At 38.6% G+C, this 16,677-nt stretch overlaps 1 protein-coding gene across 1 annotated transcript in view; it reads right to left on the bottom strand.

Annotated features, from left to right (window-relative positions):
* LOC134086228 (NACHT, LRR and PYD domains-containing protein 12-like) overlaps positions 1–16,677 on the bottom strand; it is a gene marked incomplete in the record, with an annotated part of 983,201 nt that overhangs the window by 497,584 nt on the left and 468,940 nt on the right.

Below are 16,677 nucleotides of genomic sequence, written 5' to 3'. Positions count from 1 at the left end.
CTGTCCCTGACAAGACACGCTGAAAGAACGCCCTTTAAGGTAAGATTTGAACCAGTCAAGAGCTTTCCCAGAAATTCCCAGTTCATATAGTGTGGAAAGGAGAATGTCATGGTTAACCGTATCAAAGGCTGCAGATAAATCTAACAGAATTAACACTGATGACTGAGCAGAGGACTTAGCTACTCTCAATGCTTCAGTCACAGATAGAAGAGCAGTTTCAGTAGAATGACCACTCTTGAAACCAGACTGCATATTAATAATTTAAAATACATTTCTAATAATTCGTATTGTTTAATAAGAGCAAGATTTGCACTTAAATCCCAATGGGGAAATTATTTGCGAAATGTTCAATGAAAAACAGCATATTTTAAATAATTTCTTGCCTTTTGTCATTTCACAAAATAATTGTAATCGAAAATCAGATTTTATTTTTGGGCAAAATCAGCCCTATCATAATGTTATGTTATGCTGTATGTTATTTTACGTATTATCACAATGTTATTGTTGCCATCTTGCTTTGATGCTTCACTGTCATGTTATAGAGGCTCTCTTTCTCAAACACACACAAATTCATATATAGTGTAGCAGTTTTGAATACACTGTTATCATTCTCATATGTATTCATTTTGTATGCTTCTGTAATATTTCAAATGAAAATGCACTTCCTGACTGTAATTAGTTATTTGAAAATATGAATTAAAAATATTAATAGAATTAGTAATAAATGTATATAAAGGTTTATCATATTTAAGCATCATAAAGGCATGGACACAACACGAGATGACGACAAGGTAAATTACAAATACTACAATCAAATAAACGTGGAGCTTTGTCAAACACTAAAGAAAATAAAAATAATAATTCTAATCAAACTCCTTTGTTATCTTGGCTGTATGTTTTGGGTCATTGTGCTGGAAGACCCATCCACGAACCATGTTTAGTGTCATAGCTGACACCCAGGATTCAGGTATATGGCCCCATCCATGGTGTTCTTGGGGTCAGTCAGAATTCCTCTTCCTCCAAACACGGCAAGACACATTGATACGTATTTCTCCAGTTTTGGGGCAAACTGAGGGAATGATGCACAACCATTCAAAAACATGACTGGTTTTCTAAAGGTACAAAGCTTAATGCTAATCGGTGAAGTGTCCCTTTAATGGAAAGAGTGCAAGGTGTGAGAAAACAACTTTTAGACAATGCCTGCATTGATGAAGAAAACACCAACCACATATTTGAATGATGATGGAATTTGAAAGAGGAAATAAAATGAAAATTCCACTTAATTACCCATAGTTCCTCCTCCTCCAAATTCCATCAGTTGTTGGTGGATGGGGTTAGTGATTCTTTTGTTGGGGAAAAACACAAGACGTGTTTTGAGAGCAAGTCCTTTTGGTAAGTTTTCTTTCAAATGAAGGGTTTTGGGCTTTCTTCCATTTCACTTTGGCAGCAGCACTTTCCACTGATGCAGTCCTAAATCTGGCAAAAACACATTTTCATGGCCTCGACACTAAATTGATACTTGTGGCGTTTGGATGTTGGAATCGGCCGTGTGGCAGTTTTGATGTTGGAATCGGCCGTGCGGCGTTTTGATGTTGGAATCGGCCGTGCGGCGTTTTGATGTTGGAATCGGCCGTGTGGCGTTTTGATGTTGGAATCGGCCGTGCGGCATTCCATTTCTTTCTGCAGGTGCTACGTGGGAGTGGAGCTCCAAGGGTGCAATGAGATGAGGGTCGTATGGTTCTCTACTGCCACATCCCCCCCATCTTCTTAAAAGTCTCATATATTTACATGTTAGCTCTCTCCATGAAACGATCAAATTATATTATTATTATTATTAGTAGTATTAGGATACCTCCGCACAATGGCCCACTGTCCGTTACTTTGTGTAACTGTAGGCTATATAATTCTATCTAGAAATGACATTAGAATGTGAGGATTAGCTTTTTGCTGCATGTTATATGCCATATGAGAGTTGTTAGTACTTTGACAGTCAGAGTGACTGATTCGACACCCCTTCAGTTTTTGTGTTTGCACATGCTGTCCATGCTGTTTGCAGCCATTAGCTGAGACCTGAGACCTGACAGGTACAACCAGAACTTTTAGTGGGAACATACTTGTAATGCTGAAAATACGAAGGGCTCATTCATTCGGACATTTCTACCTGTTCACTAACAGATTTATGGACTTTGATGGAGGAAATGATAAGAGAGAGAGAGAGAGAGGGAGAGAGATAAAAAACGCACTACGGTTTCCGTGTTTGTTGGGACCTGTGGCACACCATTAGACTCTTAATCATGAAAAACAAATAGGCTCATTTTGAGTTTTTAATCTGATAGTACATTTTATATGCATGATTTGCCAATATATTTTGCATCCTCCATGTGAACTAGATGTACCACAAAGCGGTACATAATATGACCGCTGCTCAGTCCTGCACATTACATAAATCACGCGTTTGTTTCCATTGTCTACTCCATCCCCTAGTGCAACTTTGATGTATGTAAATGAATGTGTGCATGTATGCGATTGATTTTGTGTATGCGTGCTTCTCTCTGTGAGTTTTCGCTGAGTGTGTGTGGTGGGGATAATGGTGTGTGTGTGTGTCTGCTTGCTTGCTTGTGTTTTATGTGTCTCTGTGTGCATACTTGTGAGTGTGTATATGTGTGTGGGTTATGGTGTGTGTGTGTGTGTGTGTGTGTGTGTGTGTGTGTGTGTGTGTTTGTGTGTGCATGCGTGTGGGCATGTTTATGCATGTGTTTGTGTACAGCACATTTTTATGTACGTGTGTGTGTGGTGGTGCTTGTGTATGCGTATGCCTGCCTGTCTACTGTATGTGTAGGTTAGGGTAACCAGAAGTCCCCGGTTTCAGGGGACAGTTTCCGTTTTTGGCTGCCTGTCCCCGGGAAAATACAGAAAAACTACCTATGTCCCCGTTTTTTGAAGATAAAAAATGTCCCCGTTTTTGGGATTATGTACCCGGTTTTGGTCTCGGACATCTGGTCACCCTTAGTGTAGGTGTGTGTGACGTGTGTGTGTGTGTGTGTGTGTGTGTGTGTGTGTGTGTGTGTGTGTGTGTGTGTGTGTGTGTGTGTGACAGTAGCATGGAGCAACCCTTTGCTTAATACCACCATCTGCAGGCCGATGAGTGTAGTCACTAAATGTACATATATAGATTAATTACAGTGCATGCAAATGCACTGTTCTGTTCTTCCTGGGCATCTTCTTCTACTTCTTCTTATTATTCTCCTAACCAGGTCCTATTCAGCTTCAACCGTTTAACGTAGAAACTTGGTTCAAACTTTGTTACGTAGGTCTTGAAAATAAGACTAAGTCTATGTATATTTCAGTTCTGTAAACTTGATACTTTTTGAAATATTAGCAAAATACTTTTCCCCATTGACTTTTCATAGACCTCTGAAGCTGCCCTGTTGCCCATATAAGGAGATCCGGGAGTTAATTGAAGCCAACTGCCCATATATGGGAAGCTTTTTTGTAGGCGAACTTCAGAGGTCTATCGCACTGCACTGCTGATTAAGCTGATTTGCACCTGTGTCAAGAGCCAGCTGCTCAAAGGCCCTATCAAGTTTAATTGACAGCCAGTTAAATTGAACCTGCATTATCAGCTCTCTCTGTCTACCCATTCACTCATACACACACACACACACACCTCACTGCAGCACTTCATATATACCACACTTCTCCATGCACTCCACAACATTCCTTAACCTAACTCTCCCATTTCACTGCATCATAGAAAGCCATGCTCCTTACATCCACTCACACACACACACGCACGCACGCACGCACACTCACACGCACTCACACTCAGAGGTGGAAAAGTCAAGCTTCAGAGAGTAAAAGTCCAATCACGTATTGGTTCTATCTGTGCACTTAAACACAGGTGATCTCACCAATTAGCTGCTCTGCCTGGCTGAAGAGTTACTACTGAGAATCAGCTGGTTGGTTGGACTTTTGTTGAATTCTGGGGTATTCTGACTGTATTCTGATGTGTTCACCATAGAATGGGATCCTTTAAGCTCTGATATTAGCTGCACAGTTGGCCATGTTTAGGTCAGAGAAGGCCTTGTAGCTTAGAACATCCAGATATGGGTGATAGCATGGGCCGAGGGCCGGAGCCATTGTATCTGGGTCAGAGCTGGGTTTTTCCACATGTTTGTGCCACGTTTAGTTTGTGCCACGTTTACATTTGATTCATGTTAGGAGTATAATAATGTTTCCTTATTGTATTTCTCGCTGAGACGGATCGAGAAGCCAACCGCATAGCATCACGCGCAAGATACTATGTGCCACGCTTGATAGCAATTCACACTACGAGGACTCTGTCGGTTTTACTGAGCGAGACTTAGACTGTGTCTGTTATTCACTTGTTGTACCAACAATAAATCATCATTCAATCGCCGATCCTGATCCAGCCGTCAAGCTTTATTGACCAACTTCAATTCAGACATTAGAACATTAACCGAAACACAACGGTTTGCCCCTAAGCCACATACATACAACACACTGCCCCCCCCCCCCCCCCCCCTTCCCTCACCTTCCTCTGTCCACAACTGTTTGTAAATTTAAGTTTGTTTCACATTTTATCTTATGTCTTGCTTTTGCATGCACTGGTAATTTCCTCGAAATTACGTTTTCTAGTTTATTTTATAGCCCCCCATGGATGAAATTCCACAACACTTGGCATACTCCCAGAGGATGTCAGGATAATCATACACATGGAATTTTATGCAGTTCATAACACAAGAAGGTTATTAGCTGTTAGCTAATCAGCTGGTTTGAATTGCATTGAGCTCAATGAGAATGAAACCAGCTGATTAGAGCTGAAAACTGGTGCAGTTCATAAGGTCTCATCTAAAGATAGGGGCGATTGAAGCAATATAGTATTGCATTTTCATTTTTTACCATGGGGATGCAATCACAAATGACTGGTTATAAGCTAAGTTAATGTGGGCTCTTGAGACCAACATATCATAAACATTTTGTCATCCTCAGTGCCACGGTTCAGGTAGTTAATTAGGAAAAACTTCATCTTTTGAGTTTCGGGGGGGCTAGCGCGGGGTTGGCCCCAGAGTGGCCCCCCGGTACCAAACAAATTTGTTCCGTAGTCTACTGGGGCTATATGCCCATCGAGTTTCATGTGCCCCGGTGTTACGGTGTCGTTGACCAAAAATTCAGGAAGTAGATGACGGAAAAAAAAAAAAAACGTTGACAATCATGATATGACCGCTACGCTAGCGGCGGACCCAAGAGACCGAAGTGTGATGAGTAGGGAGTGTGCACTTTTGTGGCCATGTTCTAGTTCATTTGTGATTTTACGACATAATCCCGAGTTCTATGAACTTATATTGTAATTTACGTATGTTTATCTCTGTGTTTGTGTGTTTACGAAAGAGAGAGGGAGGCAGCAGATGACTGAAACTGAAGATTCTTCTCTGGTCACTTAAAAAGTGTTTCCCCCGACAAGATGATGGTAAAGATAATGAAAATTACAACAAACATAAGATTTTATGCCATAATTTGAGTGCTATATAATATATGTACATGTGTTGCATGTAAAATATTATGCATGTATTATGAAAGTCTATCTATTTAAGTGAAAAAAGTTCCTTCCTTCCTTTCTCTTCAGATTCAGTGTGTTGTGCTTCTGCTGCTGCCCTTGCTGGGCCAGTGTGATCTCCAGTGTGATCGCCAGTATCCTGCTGACTGTGCAGAGCTGTGGAGAAGCTGCAGCTCCAGCAGTGGGGTTTACACCATCTATCCTAACGGGGCTGCATCTGCTGTTAGAGTTTACTGTGACATGGGCTGTGAGAACGGCAATAGGGGAGGGTGGACTGTGAGTTGTCAGTTTTAAATCAAATATGTAAATAATAATAATAACGTCAATGCAATATTATATAATATTATTTATACACAATATTGATAATGTGAATACATTATTTTCTTAGGTGGAAGATCTCAGGCTTTGTCCATATTTAGGCGACTATTTTTAAAAATGGGTAGAGCCATTTTGTTTTCTTTTGCAGAGTGAAACTAAATGGCACTCAATTGGTGTAATGTTCTCACCCATGTGTTTGCCTCTCACTAATGAAATAGCCTTAAGTGGGCACAGTGCTTGTGGCGAGTACTGGCTCGGTAAGATCCTACAGCAGGCCAAGGCCAAGCGCTCATGTATGTCGGAATATATGTCATGTCTATTCATGAAGCATTACATCCTTTATGATGTCCATACACTCTGATCGCAGTCTTGATTGTACGGTTTACCCGTTCCGTCTGGTTAGACTGTGGCTGTGTCTGAGTCATAAGTACACATGCTGGGCAGCGTGCATTTTCCGAAAGTTACGTCGGAATAGACTGTCCGCAAGTCAAGCACTCTCACTAGATGGGTACTTTGTTTGGCGTGATTTCCAAGCGTGCATCGATGCATCTTTTTTGGCCTCAGATATCTCATAATCCATTGCGCAGCGCAGGTCAAGCTCCACACGTCATGCAAATCGTCAAGCAACACACCCCCCTCCCCGAGTCAGGTGATGCCAACTAGTTTCTGCTGTCCAAATGTAGGGACGCATACTGAGGAGCCGGCTAACTGAGACGCTACTGGAAAGAACGGTACTATCCAGTGTGCGCCCTTGACAATTGGACACGGACTGTGGGTGATACGCCGTGGTCAGTCACTTAATTATTATTTAATCAGGGTGTAGCTTACGCCTGTAGTGTTATGTAGTGCTATGTGCAGTGATCATGTATGACAGCGGATACAGTGACAACAACGGCTAACGTTTGCATGTTTGTAGCTATACACAATGTTACATCTTTTCCGTTGTTTTCACCTCAAAACACCAACTTTCGTGTAGTAAAACTGGCAAGATCCTGGCAAGATCCTTGATTAGTTTACTGGGTTTCCTTGCTGGAGAATGATGTCCTTGCCCGCCAGCCAAAGAATGAATTTACATATAATTACATATAATTTACATTTACATATATGTAGGCCTATGGCAACAAGAGATCATGTAATGGTAATGGGATTCAGTGAATATCAGGCAGAATAACCAGATTAATGAAGTGATTAATGAATATCATGTCTATGATGTCTTGTTTTGATCAAGGATTTCTCTGGCAGGATTACAGGTGCTTCATCAACTCACCACTAATAAGACATGCGAGCTGAGAGTGGACATGGAGGACTTTGAGGGCAACAGGGTTTTTGCCAGGTACTCCTCCTTCTCTGTGGCATCAGAGGAAGAGGGGTACAAGCTGACTGTGAGTGGATTCACCGACGGAGGCGCTGATGAGTTTGGTGTGGAGAGTTTAAAAGTGACATAAAGTGCTACCCATCCACTCCATAATAACCATCTGTTATAAATGGCTATGCAAAGGCCTACAATCAACATTATAATAATTAATAATAACTCAATATGTCATTATTAATAATACGATATTTGCAATAATAATGTAGCTTATTGATATAAAATAAATTGAAATCAAGTTATCACTAAACAGATATTTTTCAGTATGTTATATATAAATAAATTGTTTCTTTTTTCATAAGCTGATAATAAAGTATTTATAAGTTATGTGTTTAGTAATCATTGATTGTTATCTACAAATGATTAATTTATGATTATTAAGTTATTAAATGTTAAATTATAGTTGCAAAATAAAGCATCAATTAACCATTTATAACGGATGGTTATTATAAAGTGCTACCGATGAAGGTGTATTTTTTTAACATTCCATTGTAATCGACCGGTTATCAAGCGAATATCTCCGCGAATCGCGATTGTGTGTGCCAGAAACGAACCAACGTCATCCATGAAAAGAGCAGGAAAAGCACTTTCAAATGATAATGAAAAATAGGCTACTGTAAAAAAAATATTTGTGTTTATGGAACATTACATTGTAATTGATCACATTTTTGTCTAACATAAACTCAACTAAGTAAAACATTGCCATGAATCTACTACCACAAAATACCACAACACTTTGCTTACAAGGCAGTAATCTTGACCAATCAGAGCATGTAAACAACCAGGTCAAGACAGAAGTAAGTTCTAGTCGGCAGCGCTTGAGTTCATCCGCGGGAAATTTGAGATGTTTTCTTTGTGTATTTCAGTTTGGTATGCATGTGAATGAATAATATAATGATCAGAAAAACAGTTAATTGACAATATGTTGTTGCTCTACTTCAAGATTGAAACATTTTTTTAAATAAAAAAAGCTTTTTGTATTCTTGGGGTGGTTTTAGATAGGGTCATTATATATTTTTAACGATATACTTACATATTAAGAAAGAGATTCTGCTGAATAAAATGATACCAAACACTTAGGGCAGAAATATTTATGGCAGTGATAAAAAATGACTAAAACCGAGGGTATGCTAAAATAGTCAAAATGGGCTGCGACTCCTAAGGGCTAACATAGAAGGTATGCAATTTGGTCAGTCAAAAATATGCTCAGATGCTATTTCACAAGCTTACTTACAACCCTGTAATCAGGCTTGGAAATACACTTAGACTTATTCATTTGGCAGTTGCTTTTATCCAAAGTGACTTTTTGGATATTACAAGGACCATTCTCCCCAGAACCACTCAGGGTTACATGTTTACAAGGACACAACGGTAAAAGGCTGTCCCATTTCAGCAGATATCTAGCACCCTCTCAAATTTATTTGGCACCCACATAAATATTTAAAGGAACACTTCACCGCTTTTTCATATTAAACTATGTTATTCCCTTAACTAAGACCAGTTGATACATACCTCTCACGTTTCAATGCGTGCACTCACTGGCTCTGGTGCGCAGCGCTACTTTGATAGCACTTAGCTAGCCCAGTTCATTCATTAGGATCCAAACAGAGATGAAGTTAGAAGCGACCAAACACCTCCATGTTTTCACTATTAAAATACAGTTACACGAGTAGTCACACGACCAAGTATGGTGAGACAAAATAAAACGTGCATTTCTAAGCAGGTAAGAGGGATAACTATATTGTGTGGCGGAATAACGATTGGGAGCACTTAGACTCGGCACAGTAATATCCTCACTCTTGCACTTTCAGTTTCACTTTGGAGTGAGGATATTACTGCGCCGAGTCGAAGTGCTCCCAATTGTATTCAAGTGCACACATACTGTACAAACTTTGGAAGTGTTGCATATGAATGTAGGATTAGTACATAGTTACATATAGTTACATAGTTATAGTGTTCTCTTGTTTTGCTTTGTGTACATAAATAACATTGTTCATTTCATTTCACAGGAGACTCGTTGTCTGACCACAATGGGCAGAATTTTAGTACATTTGACAAGGACCAAGACAGTTTTTCAGGAAACTGTGCTCACACCTATCTTGGGGCGCACTGGTATAACGGATGCCACTTTTCCAATCCTAATGGTGTTTATGCGCACGGTCCTACTACACTCTTTGCTATTGGTGTGAATTGGCGTTCATTCAGAGAGTACAATTACTCACTGAAATCCTTCACTATGAAGATTAAGCCACTGGCTTAGGCAGCTATGAAACAGGCTCTATGGCAGAAGTGATGCACCACTGCAGGGGTGTGTAGATCATTCAGTCTCTCTCCGACTATCATCTTCTGCAAGGTTTTGATCAAGTTTAAAGTGGGTGCAAACGACCTGCAATTTATGACAACACATGCAAATTGACAAAACACTTGCAATTAGACAAAACACAAACAAGTACAGACAACAATTTCATCAATTTGATAACAAATGCACAGCATTTTGAAAACACACTGCAAATTCACACAACACAACACATTTCAGAAACATGCTGCAAATCACAGCACGCAGCAAATTCACAACACAAAACCAAATTCAGACTACACAACAGAAGTGATTCCTGAGGATTCTTGCTGGTTATGGTTGATATGATTAGTTATTTAGTGGGTAACAGTGACACACTGTGGCCATAAGAAGCACATACACCCTGAAATGCAGCCTCACCAAGAAGCTCATTTATGCTCAGCCTGAAACATACCTGTTATCTTTACATAAATAATTTCTTTCATTTTAACATGCATACTTAAATCTCTTTAAAACTAAGAGTTACCTTTGGTTTCGGTAATTGTTTTAGCTTCTGTCAATCTGTTTCTTTACATTTCATGCATTCTTGATTTATGTGGTTTATTTGGCTTTTTTTCTGCATGATGCTATCAAACATGGACGTTGTAATGTCTTATATTAATTTAAGTAATCAATTGGAGAAGTTTCATAATCATATCTGCTAGTAAAAAATGTTAACCCTATTCAGCTATAGTGTCTCACCTGAAGTGATATTAGTCACATGTGTGCGTATGATTTACTGGTTAATAAATGGTTAATTCACCACCATACTGTACATATCTCTCCTTGTATGCCATGCCACTACTCTGCTACTAGCTGATACACTGCTGGGTAATATTAGATTGATGTTATGGAATGATATTAATAGTAATTTTCTCACAATATTTATTTACCAATGATACACTATTCAAGGCCTGTATTCACAAAGAGTTTCAAGGCTCATAGTAGCTCCTAATTGGCGAATTTAGGAGAAACTCCTAAACATAATGGCCGTGTCACTCGCAACTTTAGGACTCCTGATTTTTTCGACTAAGAGTAATTCACAAAGCATCTTAACCCTAAAAGTAGTACCTAAGTCTGGGGCAGCTTTAAAGTAGTCGAGAGAACTCTAACTCACTAAGACTTAATTCACGAACAATCCTAAGCAGCTTTTTGTGGCATTTCACGTCGCAATGTTTTGAAATGAACATGCGGTTGCAGGAGCTCTGTAACTAAGGGATGCATGCAATAATGCCACTAACAACTAAAACCATCATTGCATGTAAACTCCTGGGGATCCCCAGAACCCCAGGACCTCCCTCACCTCCACCCTCACCTCAGCAGGCTCAAGCCTCAGCTCAGCCCCCTGTGCACATGGGCACAGGAAGGGGTAAAGCGCCCCTAATTTTATTTCTTTACTGTATTTCTATAATTTCATCAATGGAACAAAACATAATACATTACTGATTTCTTTACTGTATTTCTATAATTTCATCAATGGAACAAAACATAATACATTACTGATTTCTTTACTGTATTTCTATAATTTCAACAATGGAACAAAACATAATACATTACTGATTTCTTTACTGTATTTCTATAATTTCATCAATGGAACAAAACATAATACATTACTGATTTCTTTACTGTATTTCTATAATTTCATCAATGGAACAAAACATAATACATTACTGATTTCTTTACTGTATTTCTATAATTTCAACAATGGAACAAAACATAATACATTACCATTGTCAGGGCTGAACACTGCGAGCACCTCGTCGCAAATGCGAGGAAATATATATTAGTGCTAATTGAAAATATGAAATGGGAGCACAGGTGCGAGTACTGAATTCAACCCTTTTATTCGCATTTTGCTCAAAGTGGATCAAAGTATATAGTAGAATTTTCGCGCATCTGTATACAAATTTCATAGTTGACAACTCTAACGCTCCTGGCTGGAAACTCACGCTTTCAGCATCAACCTCGCTGTCTCTCACACACGCAAGAAATGTCACTCCAAAACCATTCTTCTTTTTCTTCAATCTGTTCGTTATCAGTTGGTGACTTTGTAGCGATTAGCCTACCGTTGAAACGGCAAACCATGATAAGAATATTGACTATATAGCCTACAATTACCGTGTTCATTTCAAATATTATTATTATCACGGTTGATAAACACGGTGTGGAAACCGTGTTAGCTTCACCCCAGCCTGCATTTGACATAGGCCTGGTTGACTTCTATGAGAGAAATCCGACTGATTCTGTTGTCTAAATTATGGATTTAACCACGATTTGGTGTAGGCTACACCTGCTTTAAAAAGGCGGAACATTTTCATTGCAAATGTGCGCATCATATAGCCACTCTGCGTCTTTGTATGGAGGTTACATTCACATTAATTCCATTCCACTAACGTTATCAGGAGAATACCTTAACGTTTTATTTTGAGCTCTGGTTGTCACTCATTGGATATAACAGATATAGCCTACCAAACTCCAAGACGAGTCATGGTAGAGTAAGTTAAGCACCCAGCCAATTAAACATGACCAAGGAAAAAGTGACAACTCACGATGCCATGCCATGGTAGGCTACCTAAATCATAGAAGTTAACGTTACTGGACAGTGGACACTCATCTTTTCTACACTGTAAATTTTGATAAGTTGACTTTACTTAAAAAATGTACGCAAACTCATTGCCTTGAAAAAAGTAAGTTCAATGAACTTACATTTTTTAAGTGAACACTGCTTGTTTATTCTGAGTAAGTAACACTTAATAACTTACACTTTTTAAGTGAATACAACTTATTTATTTTAATTAAACTGTACTTAATTAGCTCATGGTTCTTAGTACTCATATACCTAGAACCCATAGTTCTCATGGAAGCTTGTTTTTTCTGAGTAAATGATACTTAATTAGCTCACATTTTTAAGTGTGTACAACTGACTTGTTCTCTGGTTCAGTTTACAATGTCTATACAAGCAATGTATGTAAAAACATCTAACCAAAAAAATGAAATGAGAAGGTTGGTTTAGGTTAATCACAATTTTTTTTATTTTTAATTATCCAGCATTCACATAGCAAACTACCCTGCCATTCAACATATTTAAAGTAAAATAAGAGTGCTTGGACTCCGCAGTAAAATAATAATAGTAATAATCATTATATAGTAATATCAAGCAGAAAATGAATATTATATTATATCAAGCAGAAATAAGGTGCCACCATAACACCTGACAGCAGCTTGGACCCTGGAAATGATGTTAGCCGTCAATCTCCCCAAGAACAGTGAGCACATCAACACATGAGATGGTCCCATCAGTCACAGCGTCCTGTGAAGACACACATGCAAAAGAAAGTCTTGTTATCATGTGTTGCTACTAATGAACAAAGCTGTGACCACAAAATGAGTCCACCTGAACACAATCTACTTTCCAAGTGTCAACACTTACCAACTGTCCTCCTACCAACTCCTCCAACCCCAGCACGAATAACAGATTAACCAAATGTGACAGTTCAACGAAACCTTATGATACTGGGTTGGAGGAGCTGGTAGAGGACAAGTTGGTAAGTGTTTTCTGTCATAAACTCCGGGTTCGCTAACTACGTTGTTGGTGCTTCCTTTTAAGTGTAGGGACCCTGAGCAAGCTACTGATGAGGTTTGGTGCTGTTTTTAATATTATTGGTTAAAATGCTTTTTTGGAAGTGTTTGCTCACCGCCAGAATAACACTTTAAACTATTTTGGAAAATGTCCAATGGGCCCCCTCCTCACCCAAAGACATTGACAATATAAACATGCGGAATAAGTGGCAATTTCCAATGTGTATTGCATAACATACATACTGTACACACATAAATAACCATAACTAGATATGATAACTTGCTTTATTTCTTCTTATTATTATTTCCAAGTATACTTACAAATGCTGTGCTGTAGAATTCGCTGGACTTGATCCATGTAAAACAGGAATTCCCTTCAGGACAAGAGTGCGTTGGGCTATCACAGTCGATGTCTAATGATAGAGACAATATAGATTAAGACATTCACAAGACACAAACTGCTACTTTAGCAAATAGCCTTATCAGCACGAAAAGTGCAGTACTTACATTGTTCATTCAGGGATTTGGTCTGCTTGACAACATCTCTATAAGAGAAAAGATCATGTTAGCACCAAGCTCAATGAAATGAACTCAATTATATAAATAGTAAATAGTAAACTAATGTTTTTGCTCAGACAAAATAAGCCTACTTTGTATTGATATGAAATAACATAAAATCAAAGAATTTGATAGGATTTCCTGTAGCTGCTACCATGAGGAAAAGAACTAGTTAGCAGCTAGTGCTAATGACCAAGCTGCAATAATTCTAGTTGAAAAATGCTAGCTAATATGGAGGTCGAACATACTAATCATGCTTCATACCATTTAGCTGTTACACATGCAAACGTGAAACTGGAGTTATTGGCTTTGGAGTTTTTAGAAATAATCGTTTTCAGTGATGAAAACATATGAGCCACGTCCGAAAAGAGTCTTTGGTAGATCTACAGTTTAGTGTTTCTAACAGATAGCTGCTAACGTTAGCAACAAATGTTGGGCTAGCGATAGCTAGACGCTAGGCTATGATACTTAACATCACGGCAGGCTCAAGTAACATAGACATTGACATATGCTGAACAAAACTTAACTAGCGTTGAATGAATAATACATGAAGAAAGCAAATCGATTTCAAACGTTTACTCACCAAATGAGCCTGTAAAGTACTCCAGCGATGTCCATGCGTGTTTAGTCGTGTCGTGTCGGTTGGTTTCTACTAGAGGCTTCTGCGCATGCCCAAGTGTTGGACTAGTGTTTTGTGAGTGACCTGAACTTAAAATGATTTAGTTGGTTTGACTTTTCGCTCCCAAAGTACTACTAACTCAAATAAAGTGAGTATTCTCGACAGATTGGTCAAAACTAAGTCAACCCTACTTAATATTTCTTATTAATTTGAATGTTAGAATTTACAGTGTATTAGGCCTACACCAGAAATATTTGTCTTTACCTTTGTTCGTTTTTTGAACATTTAAGTTATTTAATGAAAACATGATGTATCCTTGAACTATGCTTGACTCTTTTCCTAAAACCGAATGAAACCTAATTATGTTCACGTACATCTTAAAGTGACAGGCACTCAATTAGACCTACACACCACCCCTGTAATATCATTACAGTGTAATCAATATGAAGTATTCAGTTTACTGAATATTTTAAGCTATAAGTAATTATGCAGATCCTAAAATGCTGTAAATTGATAACAAAATGTATACAAATTCTGAATTCAAAATATGAAATAGAAACAAGACAAGCCATTTTCTGTGTGTGTACACTCTAAAAAATGCTGGGTTATATTCTCTACCCAACTGCTGGGTTTAGGCTGCTGGGTCATTTTGTGGAGTTGTTTTTACTCAAGTTGTGTTATTTTCGGTAACCCAGCTTTTTGGGTTATATTTTAGAACAGTGCCCCTCCTCTCCCCTACTACACTACCCAGCATAGGGTTGCTTTTACTCAGCTATAGTTGAAATTTGAAAAGAAAAATCGTTTTTCTTCCAACCGTCCAGTCCAGCAGTTGCTGTCAACATGCAATGGAAATCAGGCCATTTTGTAAGGTATGTATCTGCTTTTAACCTTTATTTTATTGCATTATCATTCAAACAGATTTTAAGAGTCCACCCAGAGATAGCCTTTGTGATATGAATGAATATCCTGCCTGCCAATTTCAGCCTCAAGCAGGACGTGTCATTCATGCCAGCTAGCTAACATTAGATTAGACTTACAGTTACAGTTAATGTTACATCTACACAAAGACAGACTCATGAAAACATAGTTCTGTCTTCAGTGAGTATAACCAGCTGAACAGGATCAAAACGAACTTTTACAATGAACTATTCGTTTTGGTCTAGCAGCTAGCACCTAGCTAACGTTTGTCAGCTAATGTTAGCGAACACAGTCAAAGCCAATGTGTTTACATTAGCAGCTAGCTGGCTAACGTTACTGAACTTGTTTGTCAGTCTGCTCCAGATCATCTCCTAAAACAACTCCATAATATCAGGTTGTCATTGTTTCTGAGTGTGTTGCGCTAATATTTTGTCTTCTGGTGGATTTTTAATATCTGTTAACATCATTCACTGATAATGGTTCATGGAAGTTTTCGTAAAGTTCTGTACAGTGATTAATGCACTTTTCTGTCTTTGATTGCCAGGGCTGACCCCCAAAACGGACTGTAGAATCTGCCTGCCTTCGTGGAAGTAGGCATATCACATCCCTTTGTGACTACTAGACTATCTGTTCAAAAATAAAGTAAACTGTCAAGTAAATAATTATGTTGAATTGTATTTATTTGCCCATTTTCGCAATGCTACCCATACTGGGTTTGGAAAACATGCTGTGGTAATTTTAACTAGCAGTTCTGTTGATGTAACCCAGTGGTTTGGGTTGAATCTATACCCAATATACTGTGTAAATAATACTCAGCAATTATATAGTTATAACCCAGCAAATAGTTTATTTTACCCAATCTATTGTGGCAATCTGACTAATGTTGTGTTGATATAACCCAGCGTTTTGGGTTAGAATCATACCCAACCTGCTGGGTTTAATTTTGTACCCACTGTGTTGGGTTAGTATAACTCAATGCGGTGTTGGTCCAATAGTTAACCAGCAGCTGGGTTAAGGTTGGGTTATATCTAACCCAACATTTTTTAGAGTGTAGGGTTTGAGCAGAGACTATGATTGCCACTGCTGTGAATGATCTATTCTGTATCCTGCTTAAGGCAAGAAGGTTTTCCAGGAAATTTCATAGTGCTCCTAAATTTTTTTCTGTGCTCCTAAACTTTTTCATTTAGAAGCACCTGTGCTCCTAGTGAAAAAGCTTAGCGTACAGCCCTGATTGTTATGGAAATTAAACTTAAAGCACCAAATATCGTAGGAGGCCTACAGCGGAGTAGTCAAATGGTGTGTCATTCTCTCCAGGATGCGCTGCAGGGAAATCATTTAATCATGAATGCTCATTAGTCATTATGTAGCCTACTTAGTAAATTTGATAGGCTAATGTAGCTAAT

Source organism: Sardina pilchardus, chromosome 1, assembly GCF_963854185.1.
Source record: "Sardina pilchardus chromosome 1, fSarPil1.1, whole genome shotgun sequence".
Taxonomy (NCBI): Eukaryota; Metazoa; Chordata; class Actinopteri; order Clupeiformes; family Clupeidae; genus Sardina; species Sardina pilchardus.
The sequence above is the reverse complement of the archived record's forward strand: the minus strand, read 5'-3'. Positions and strand labels throughout refer to the sequence as shown.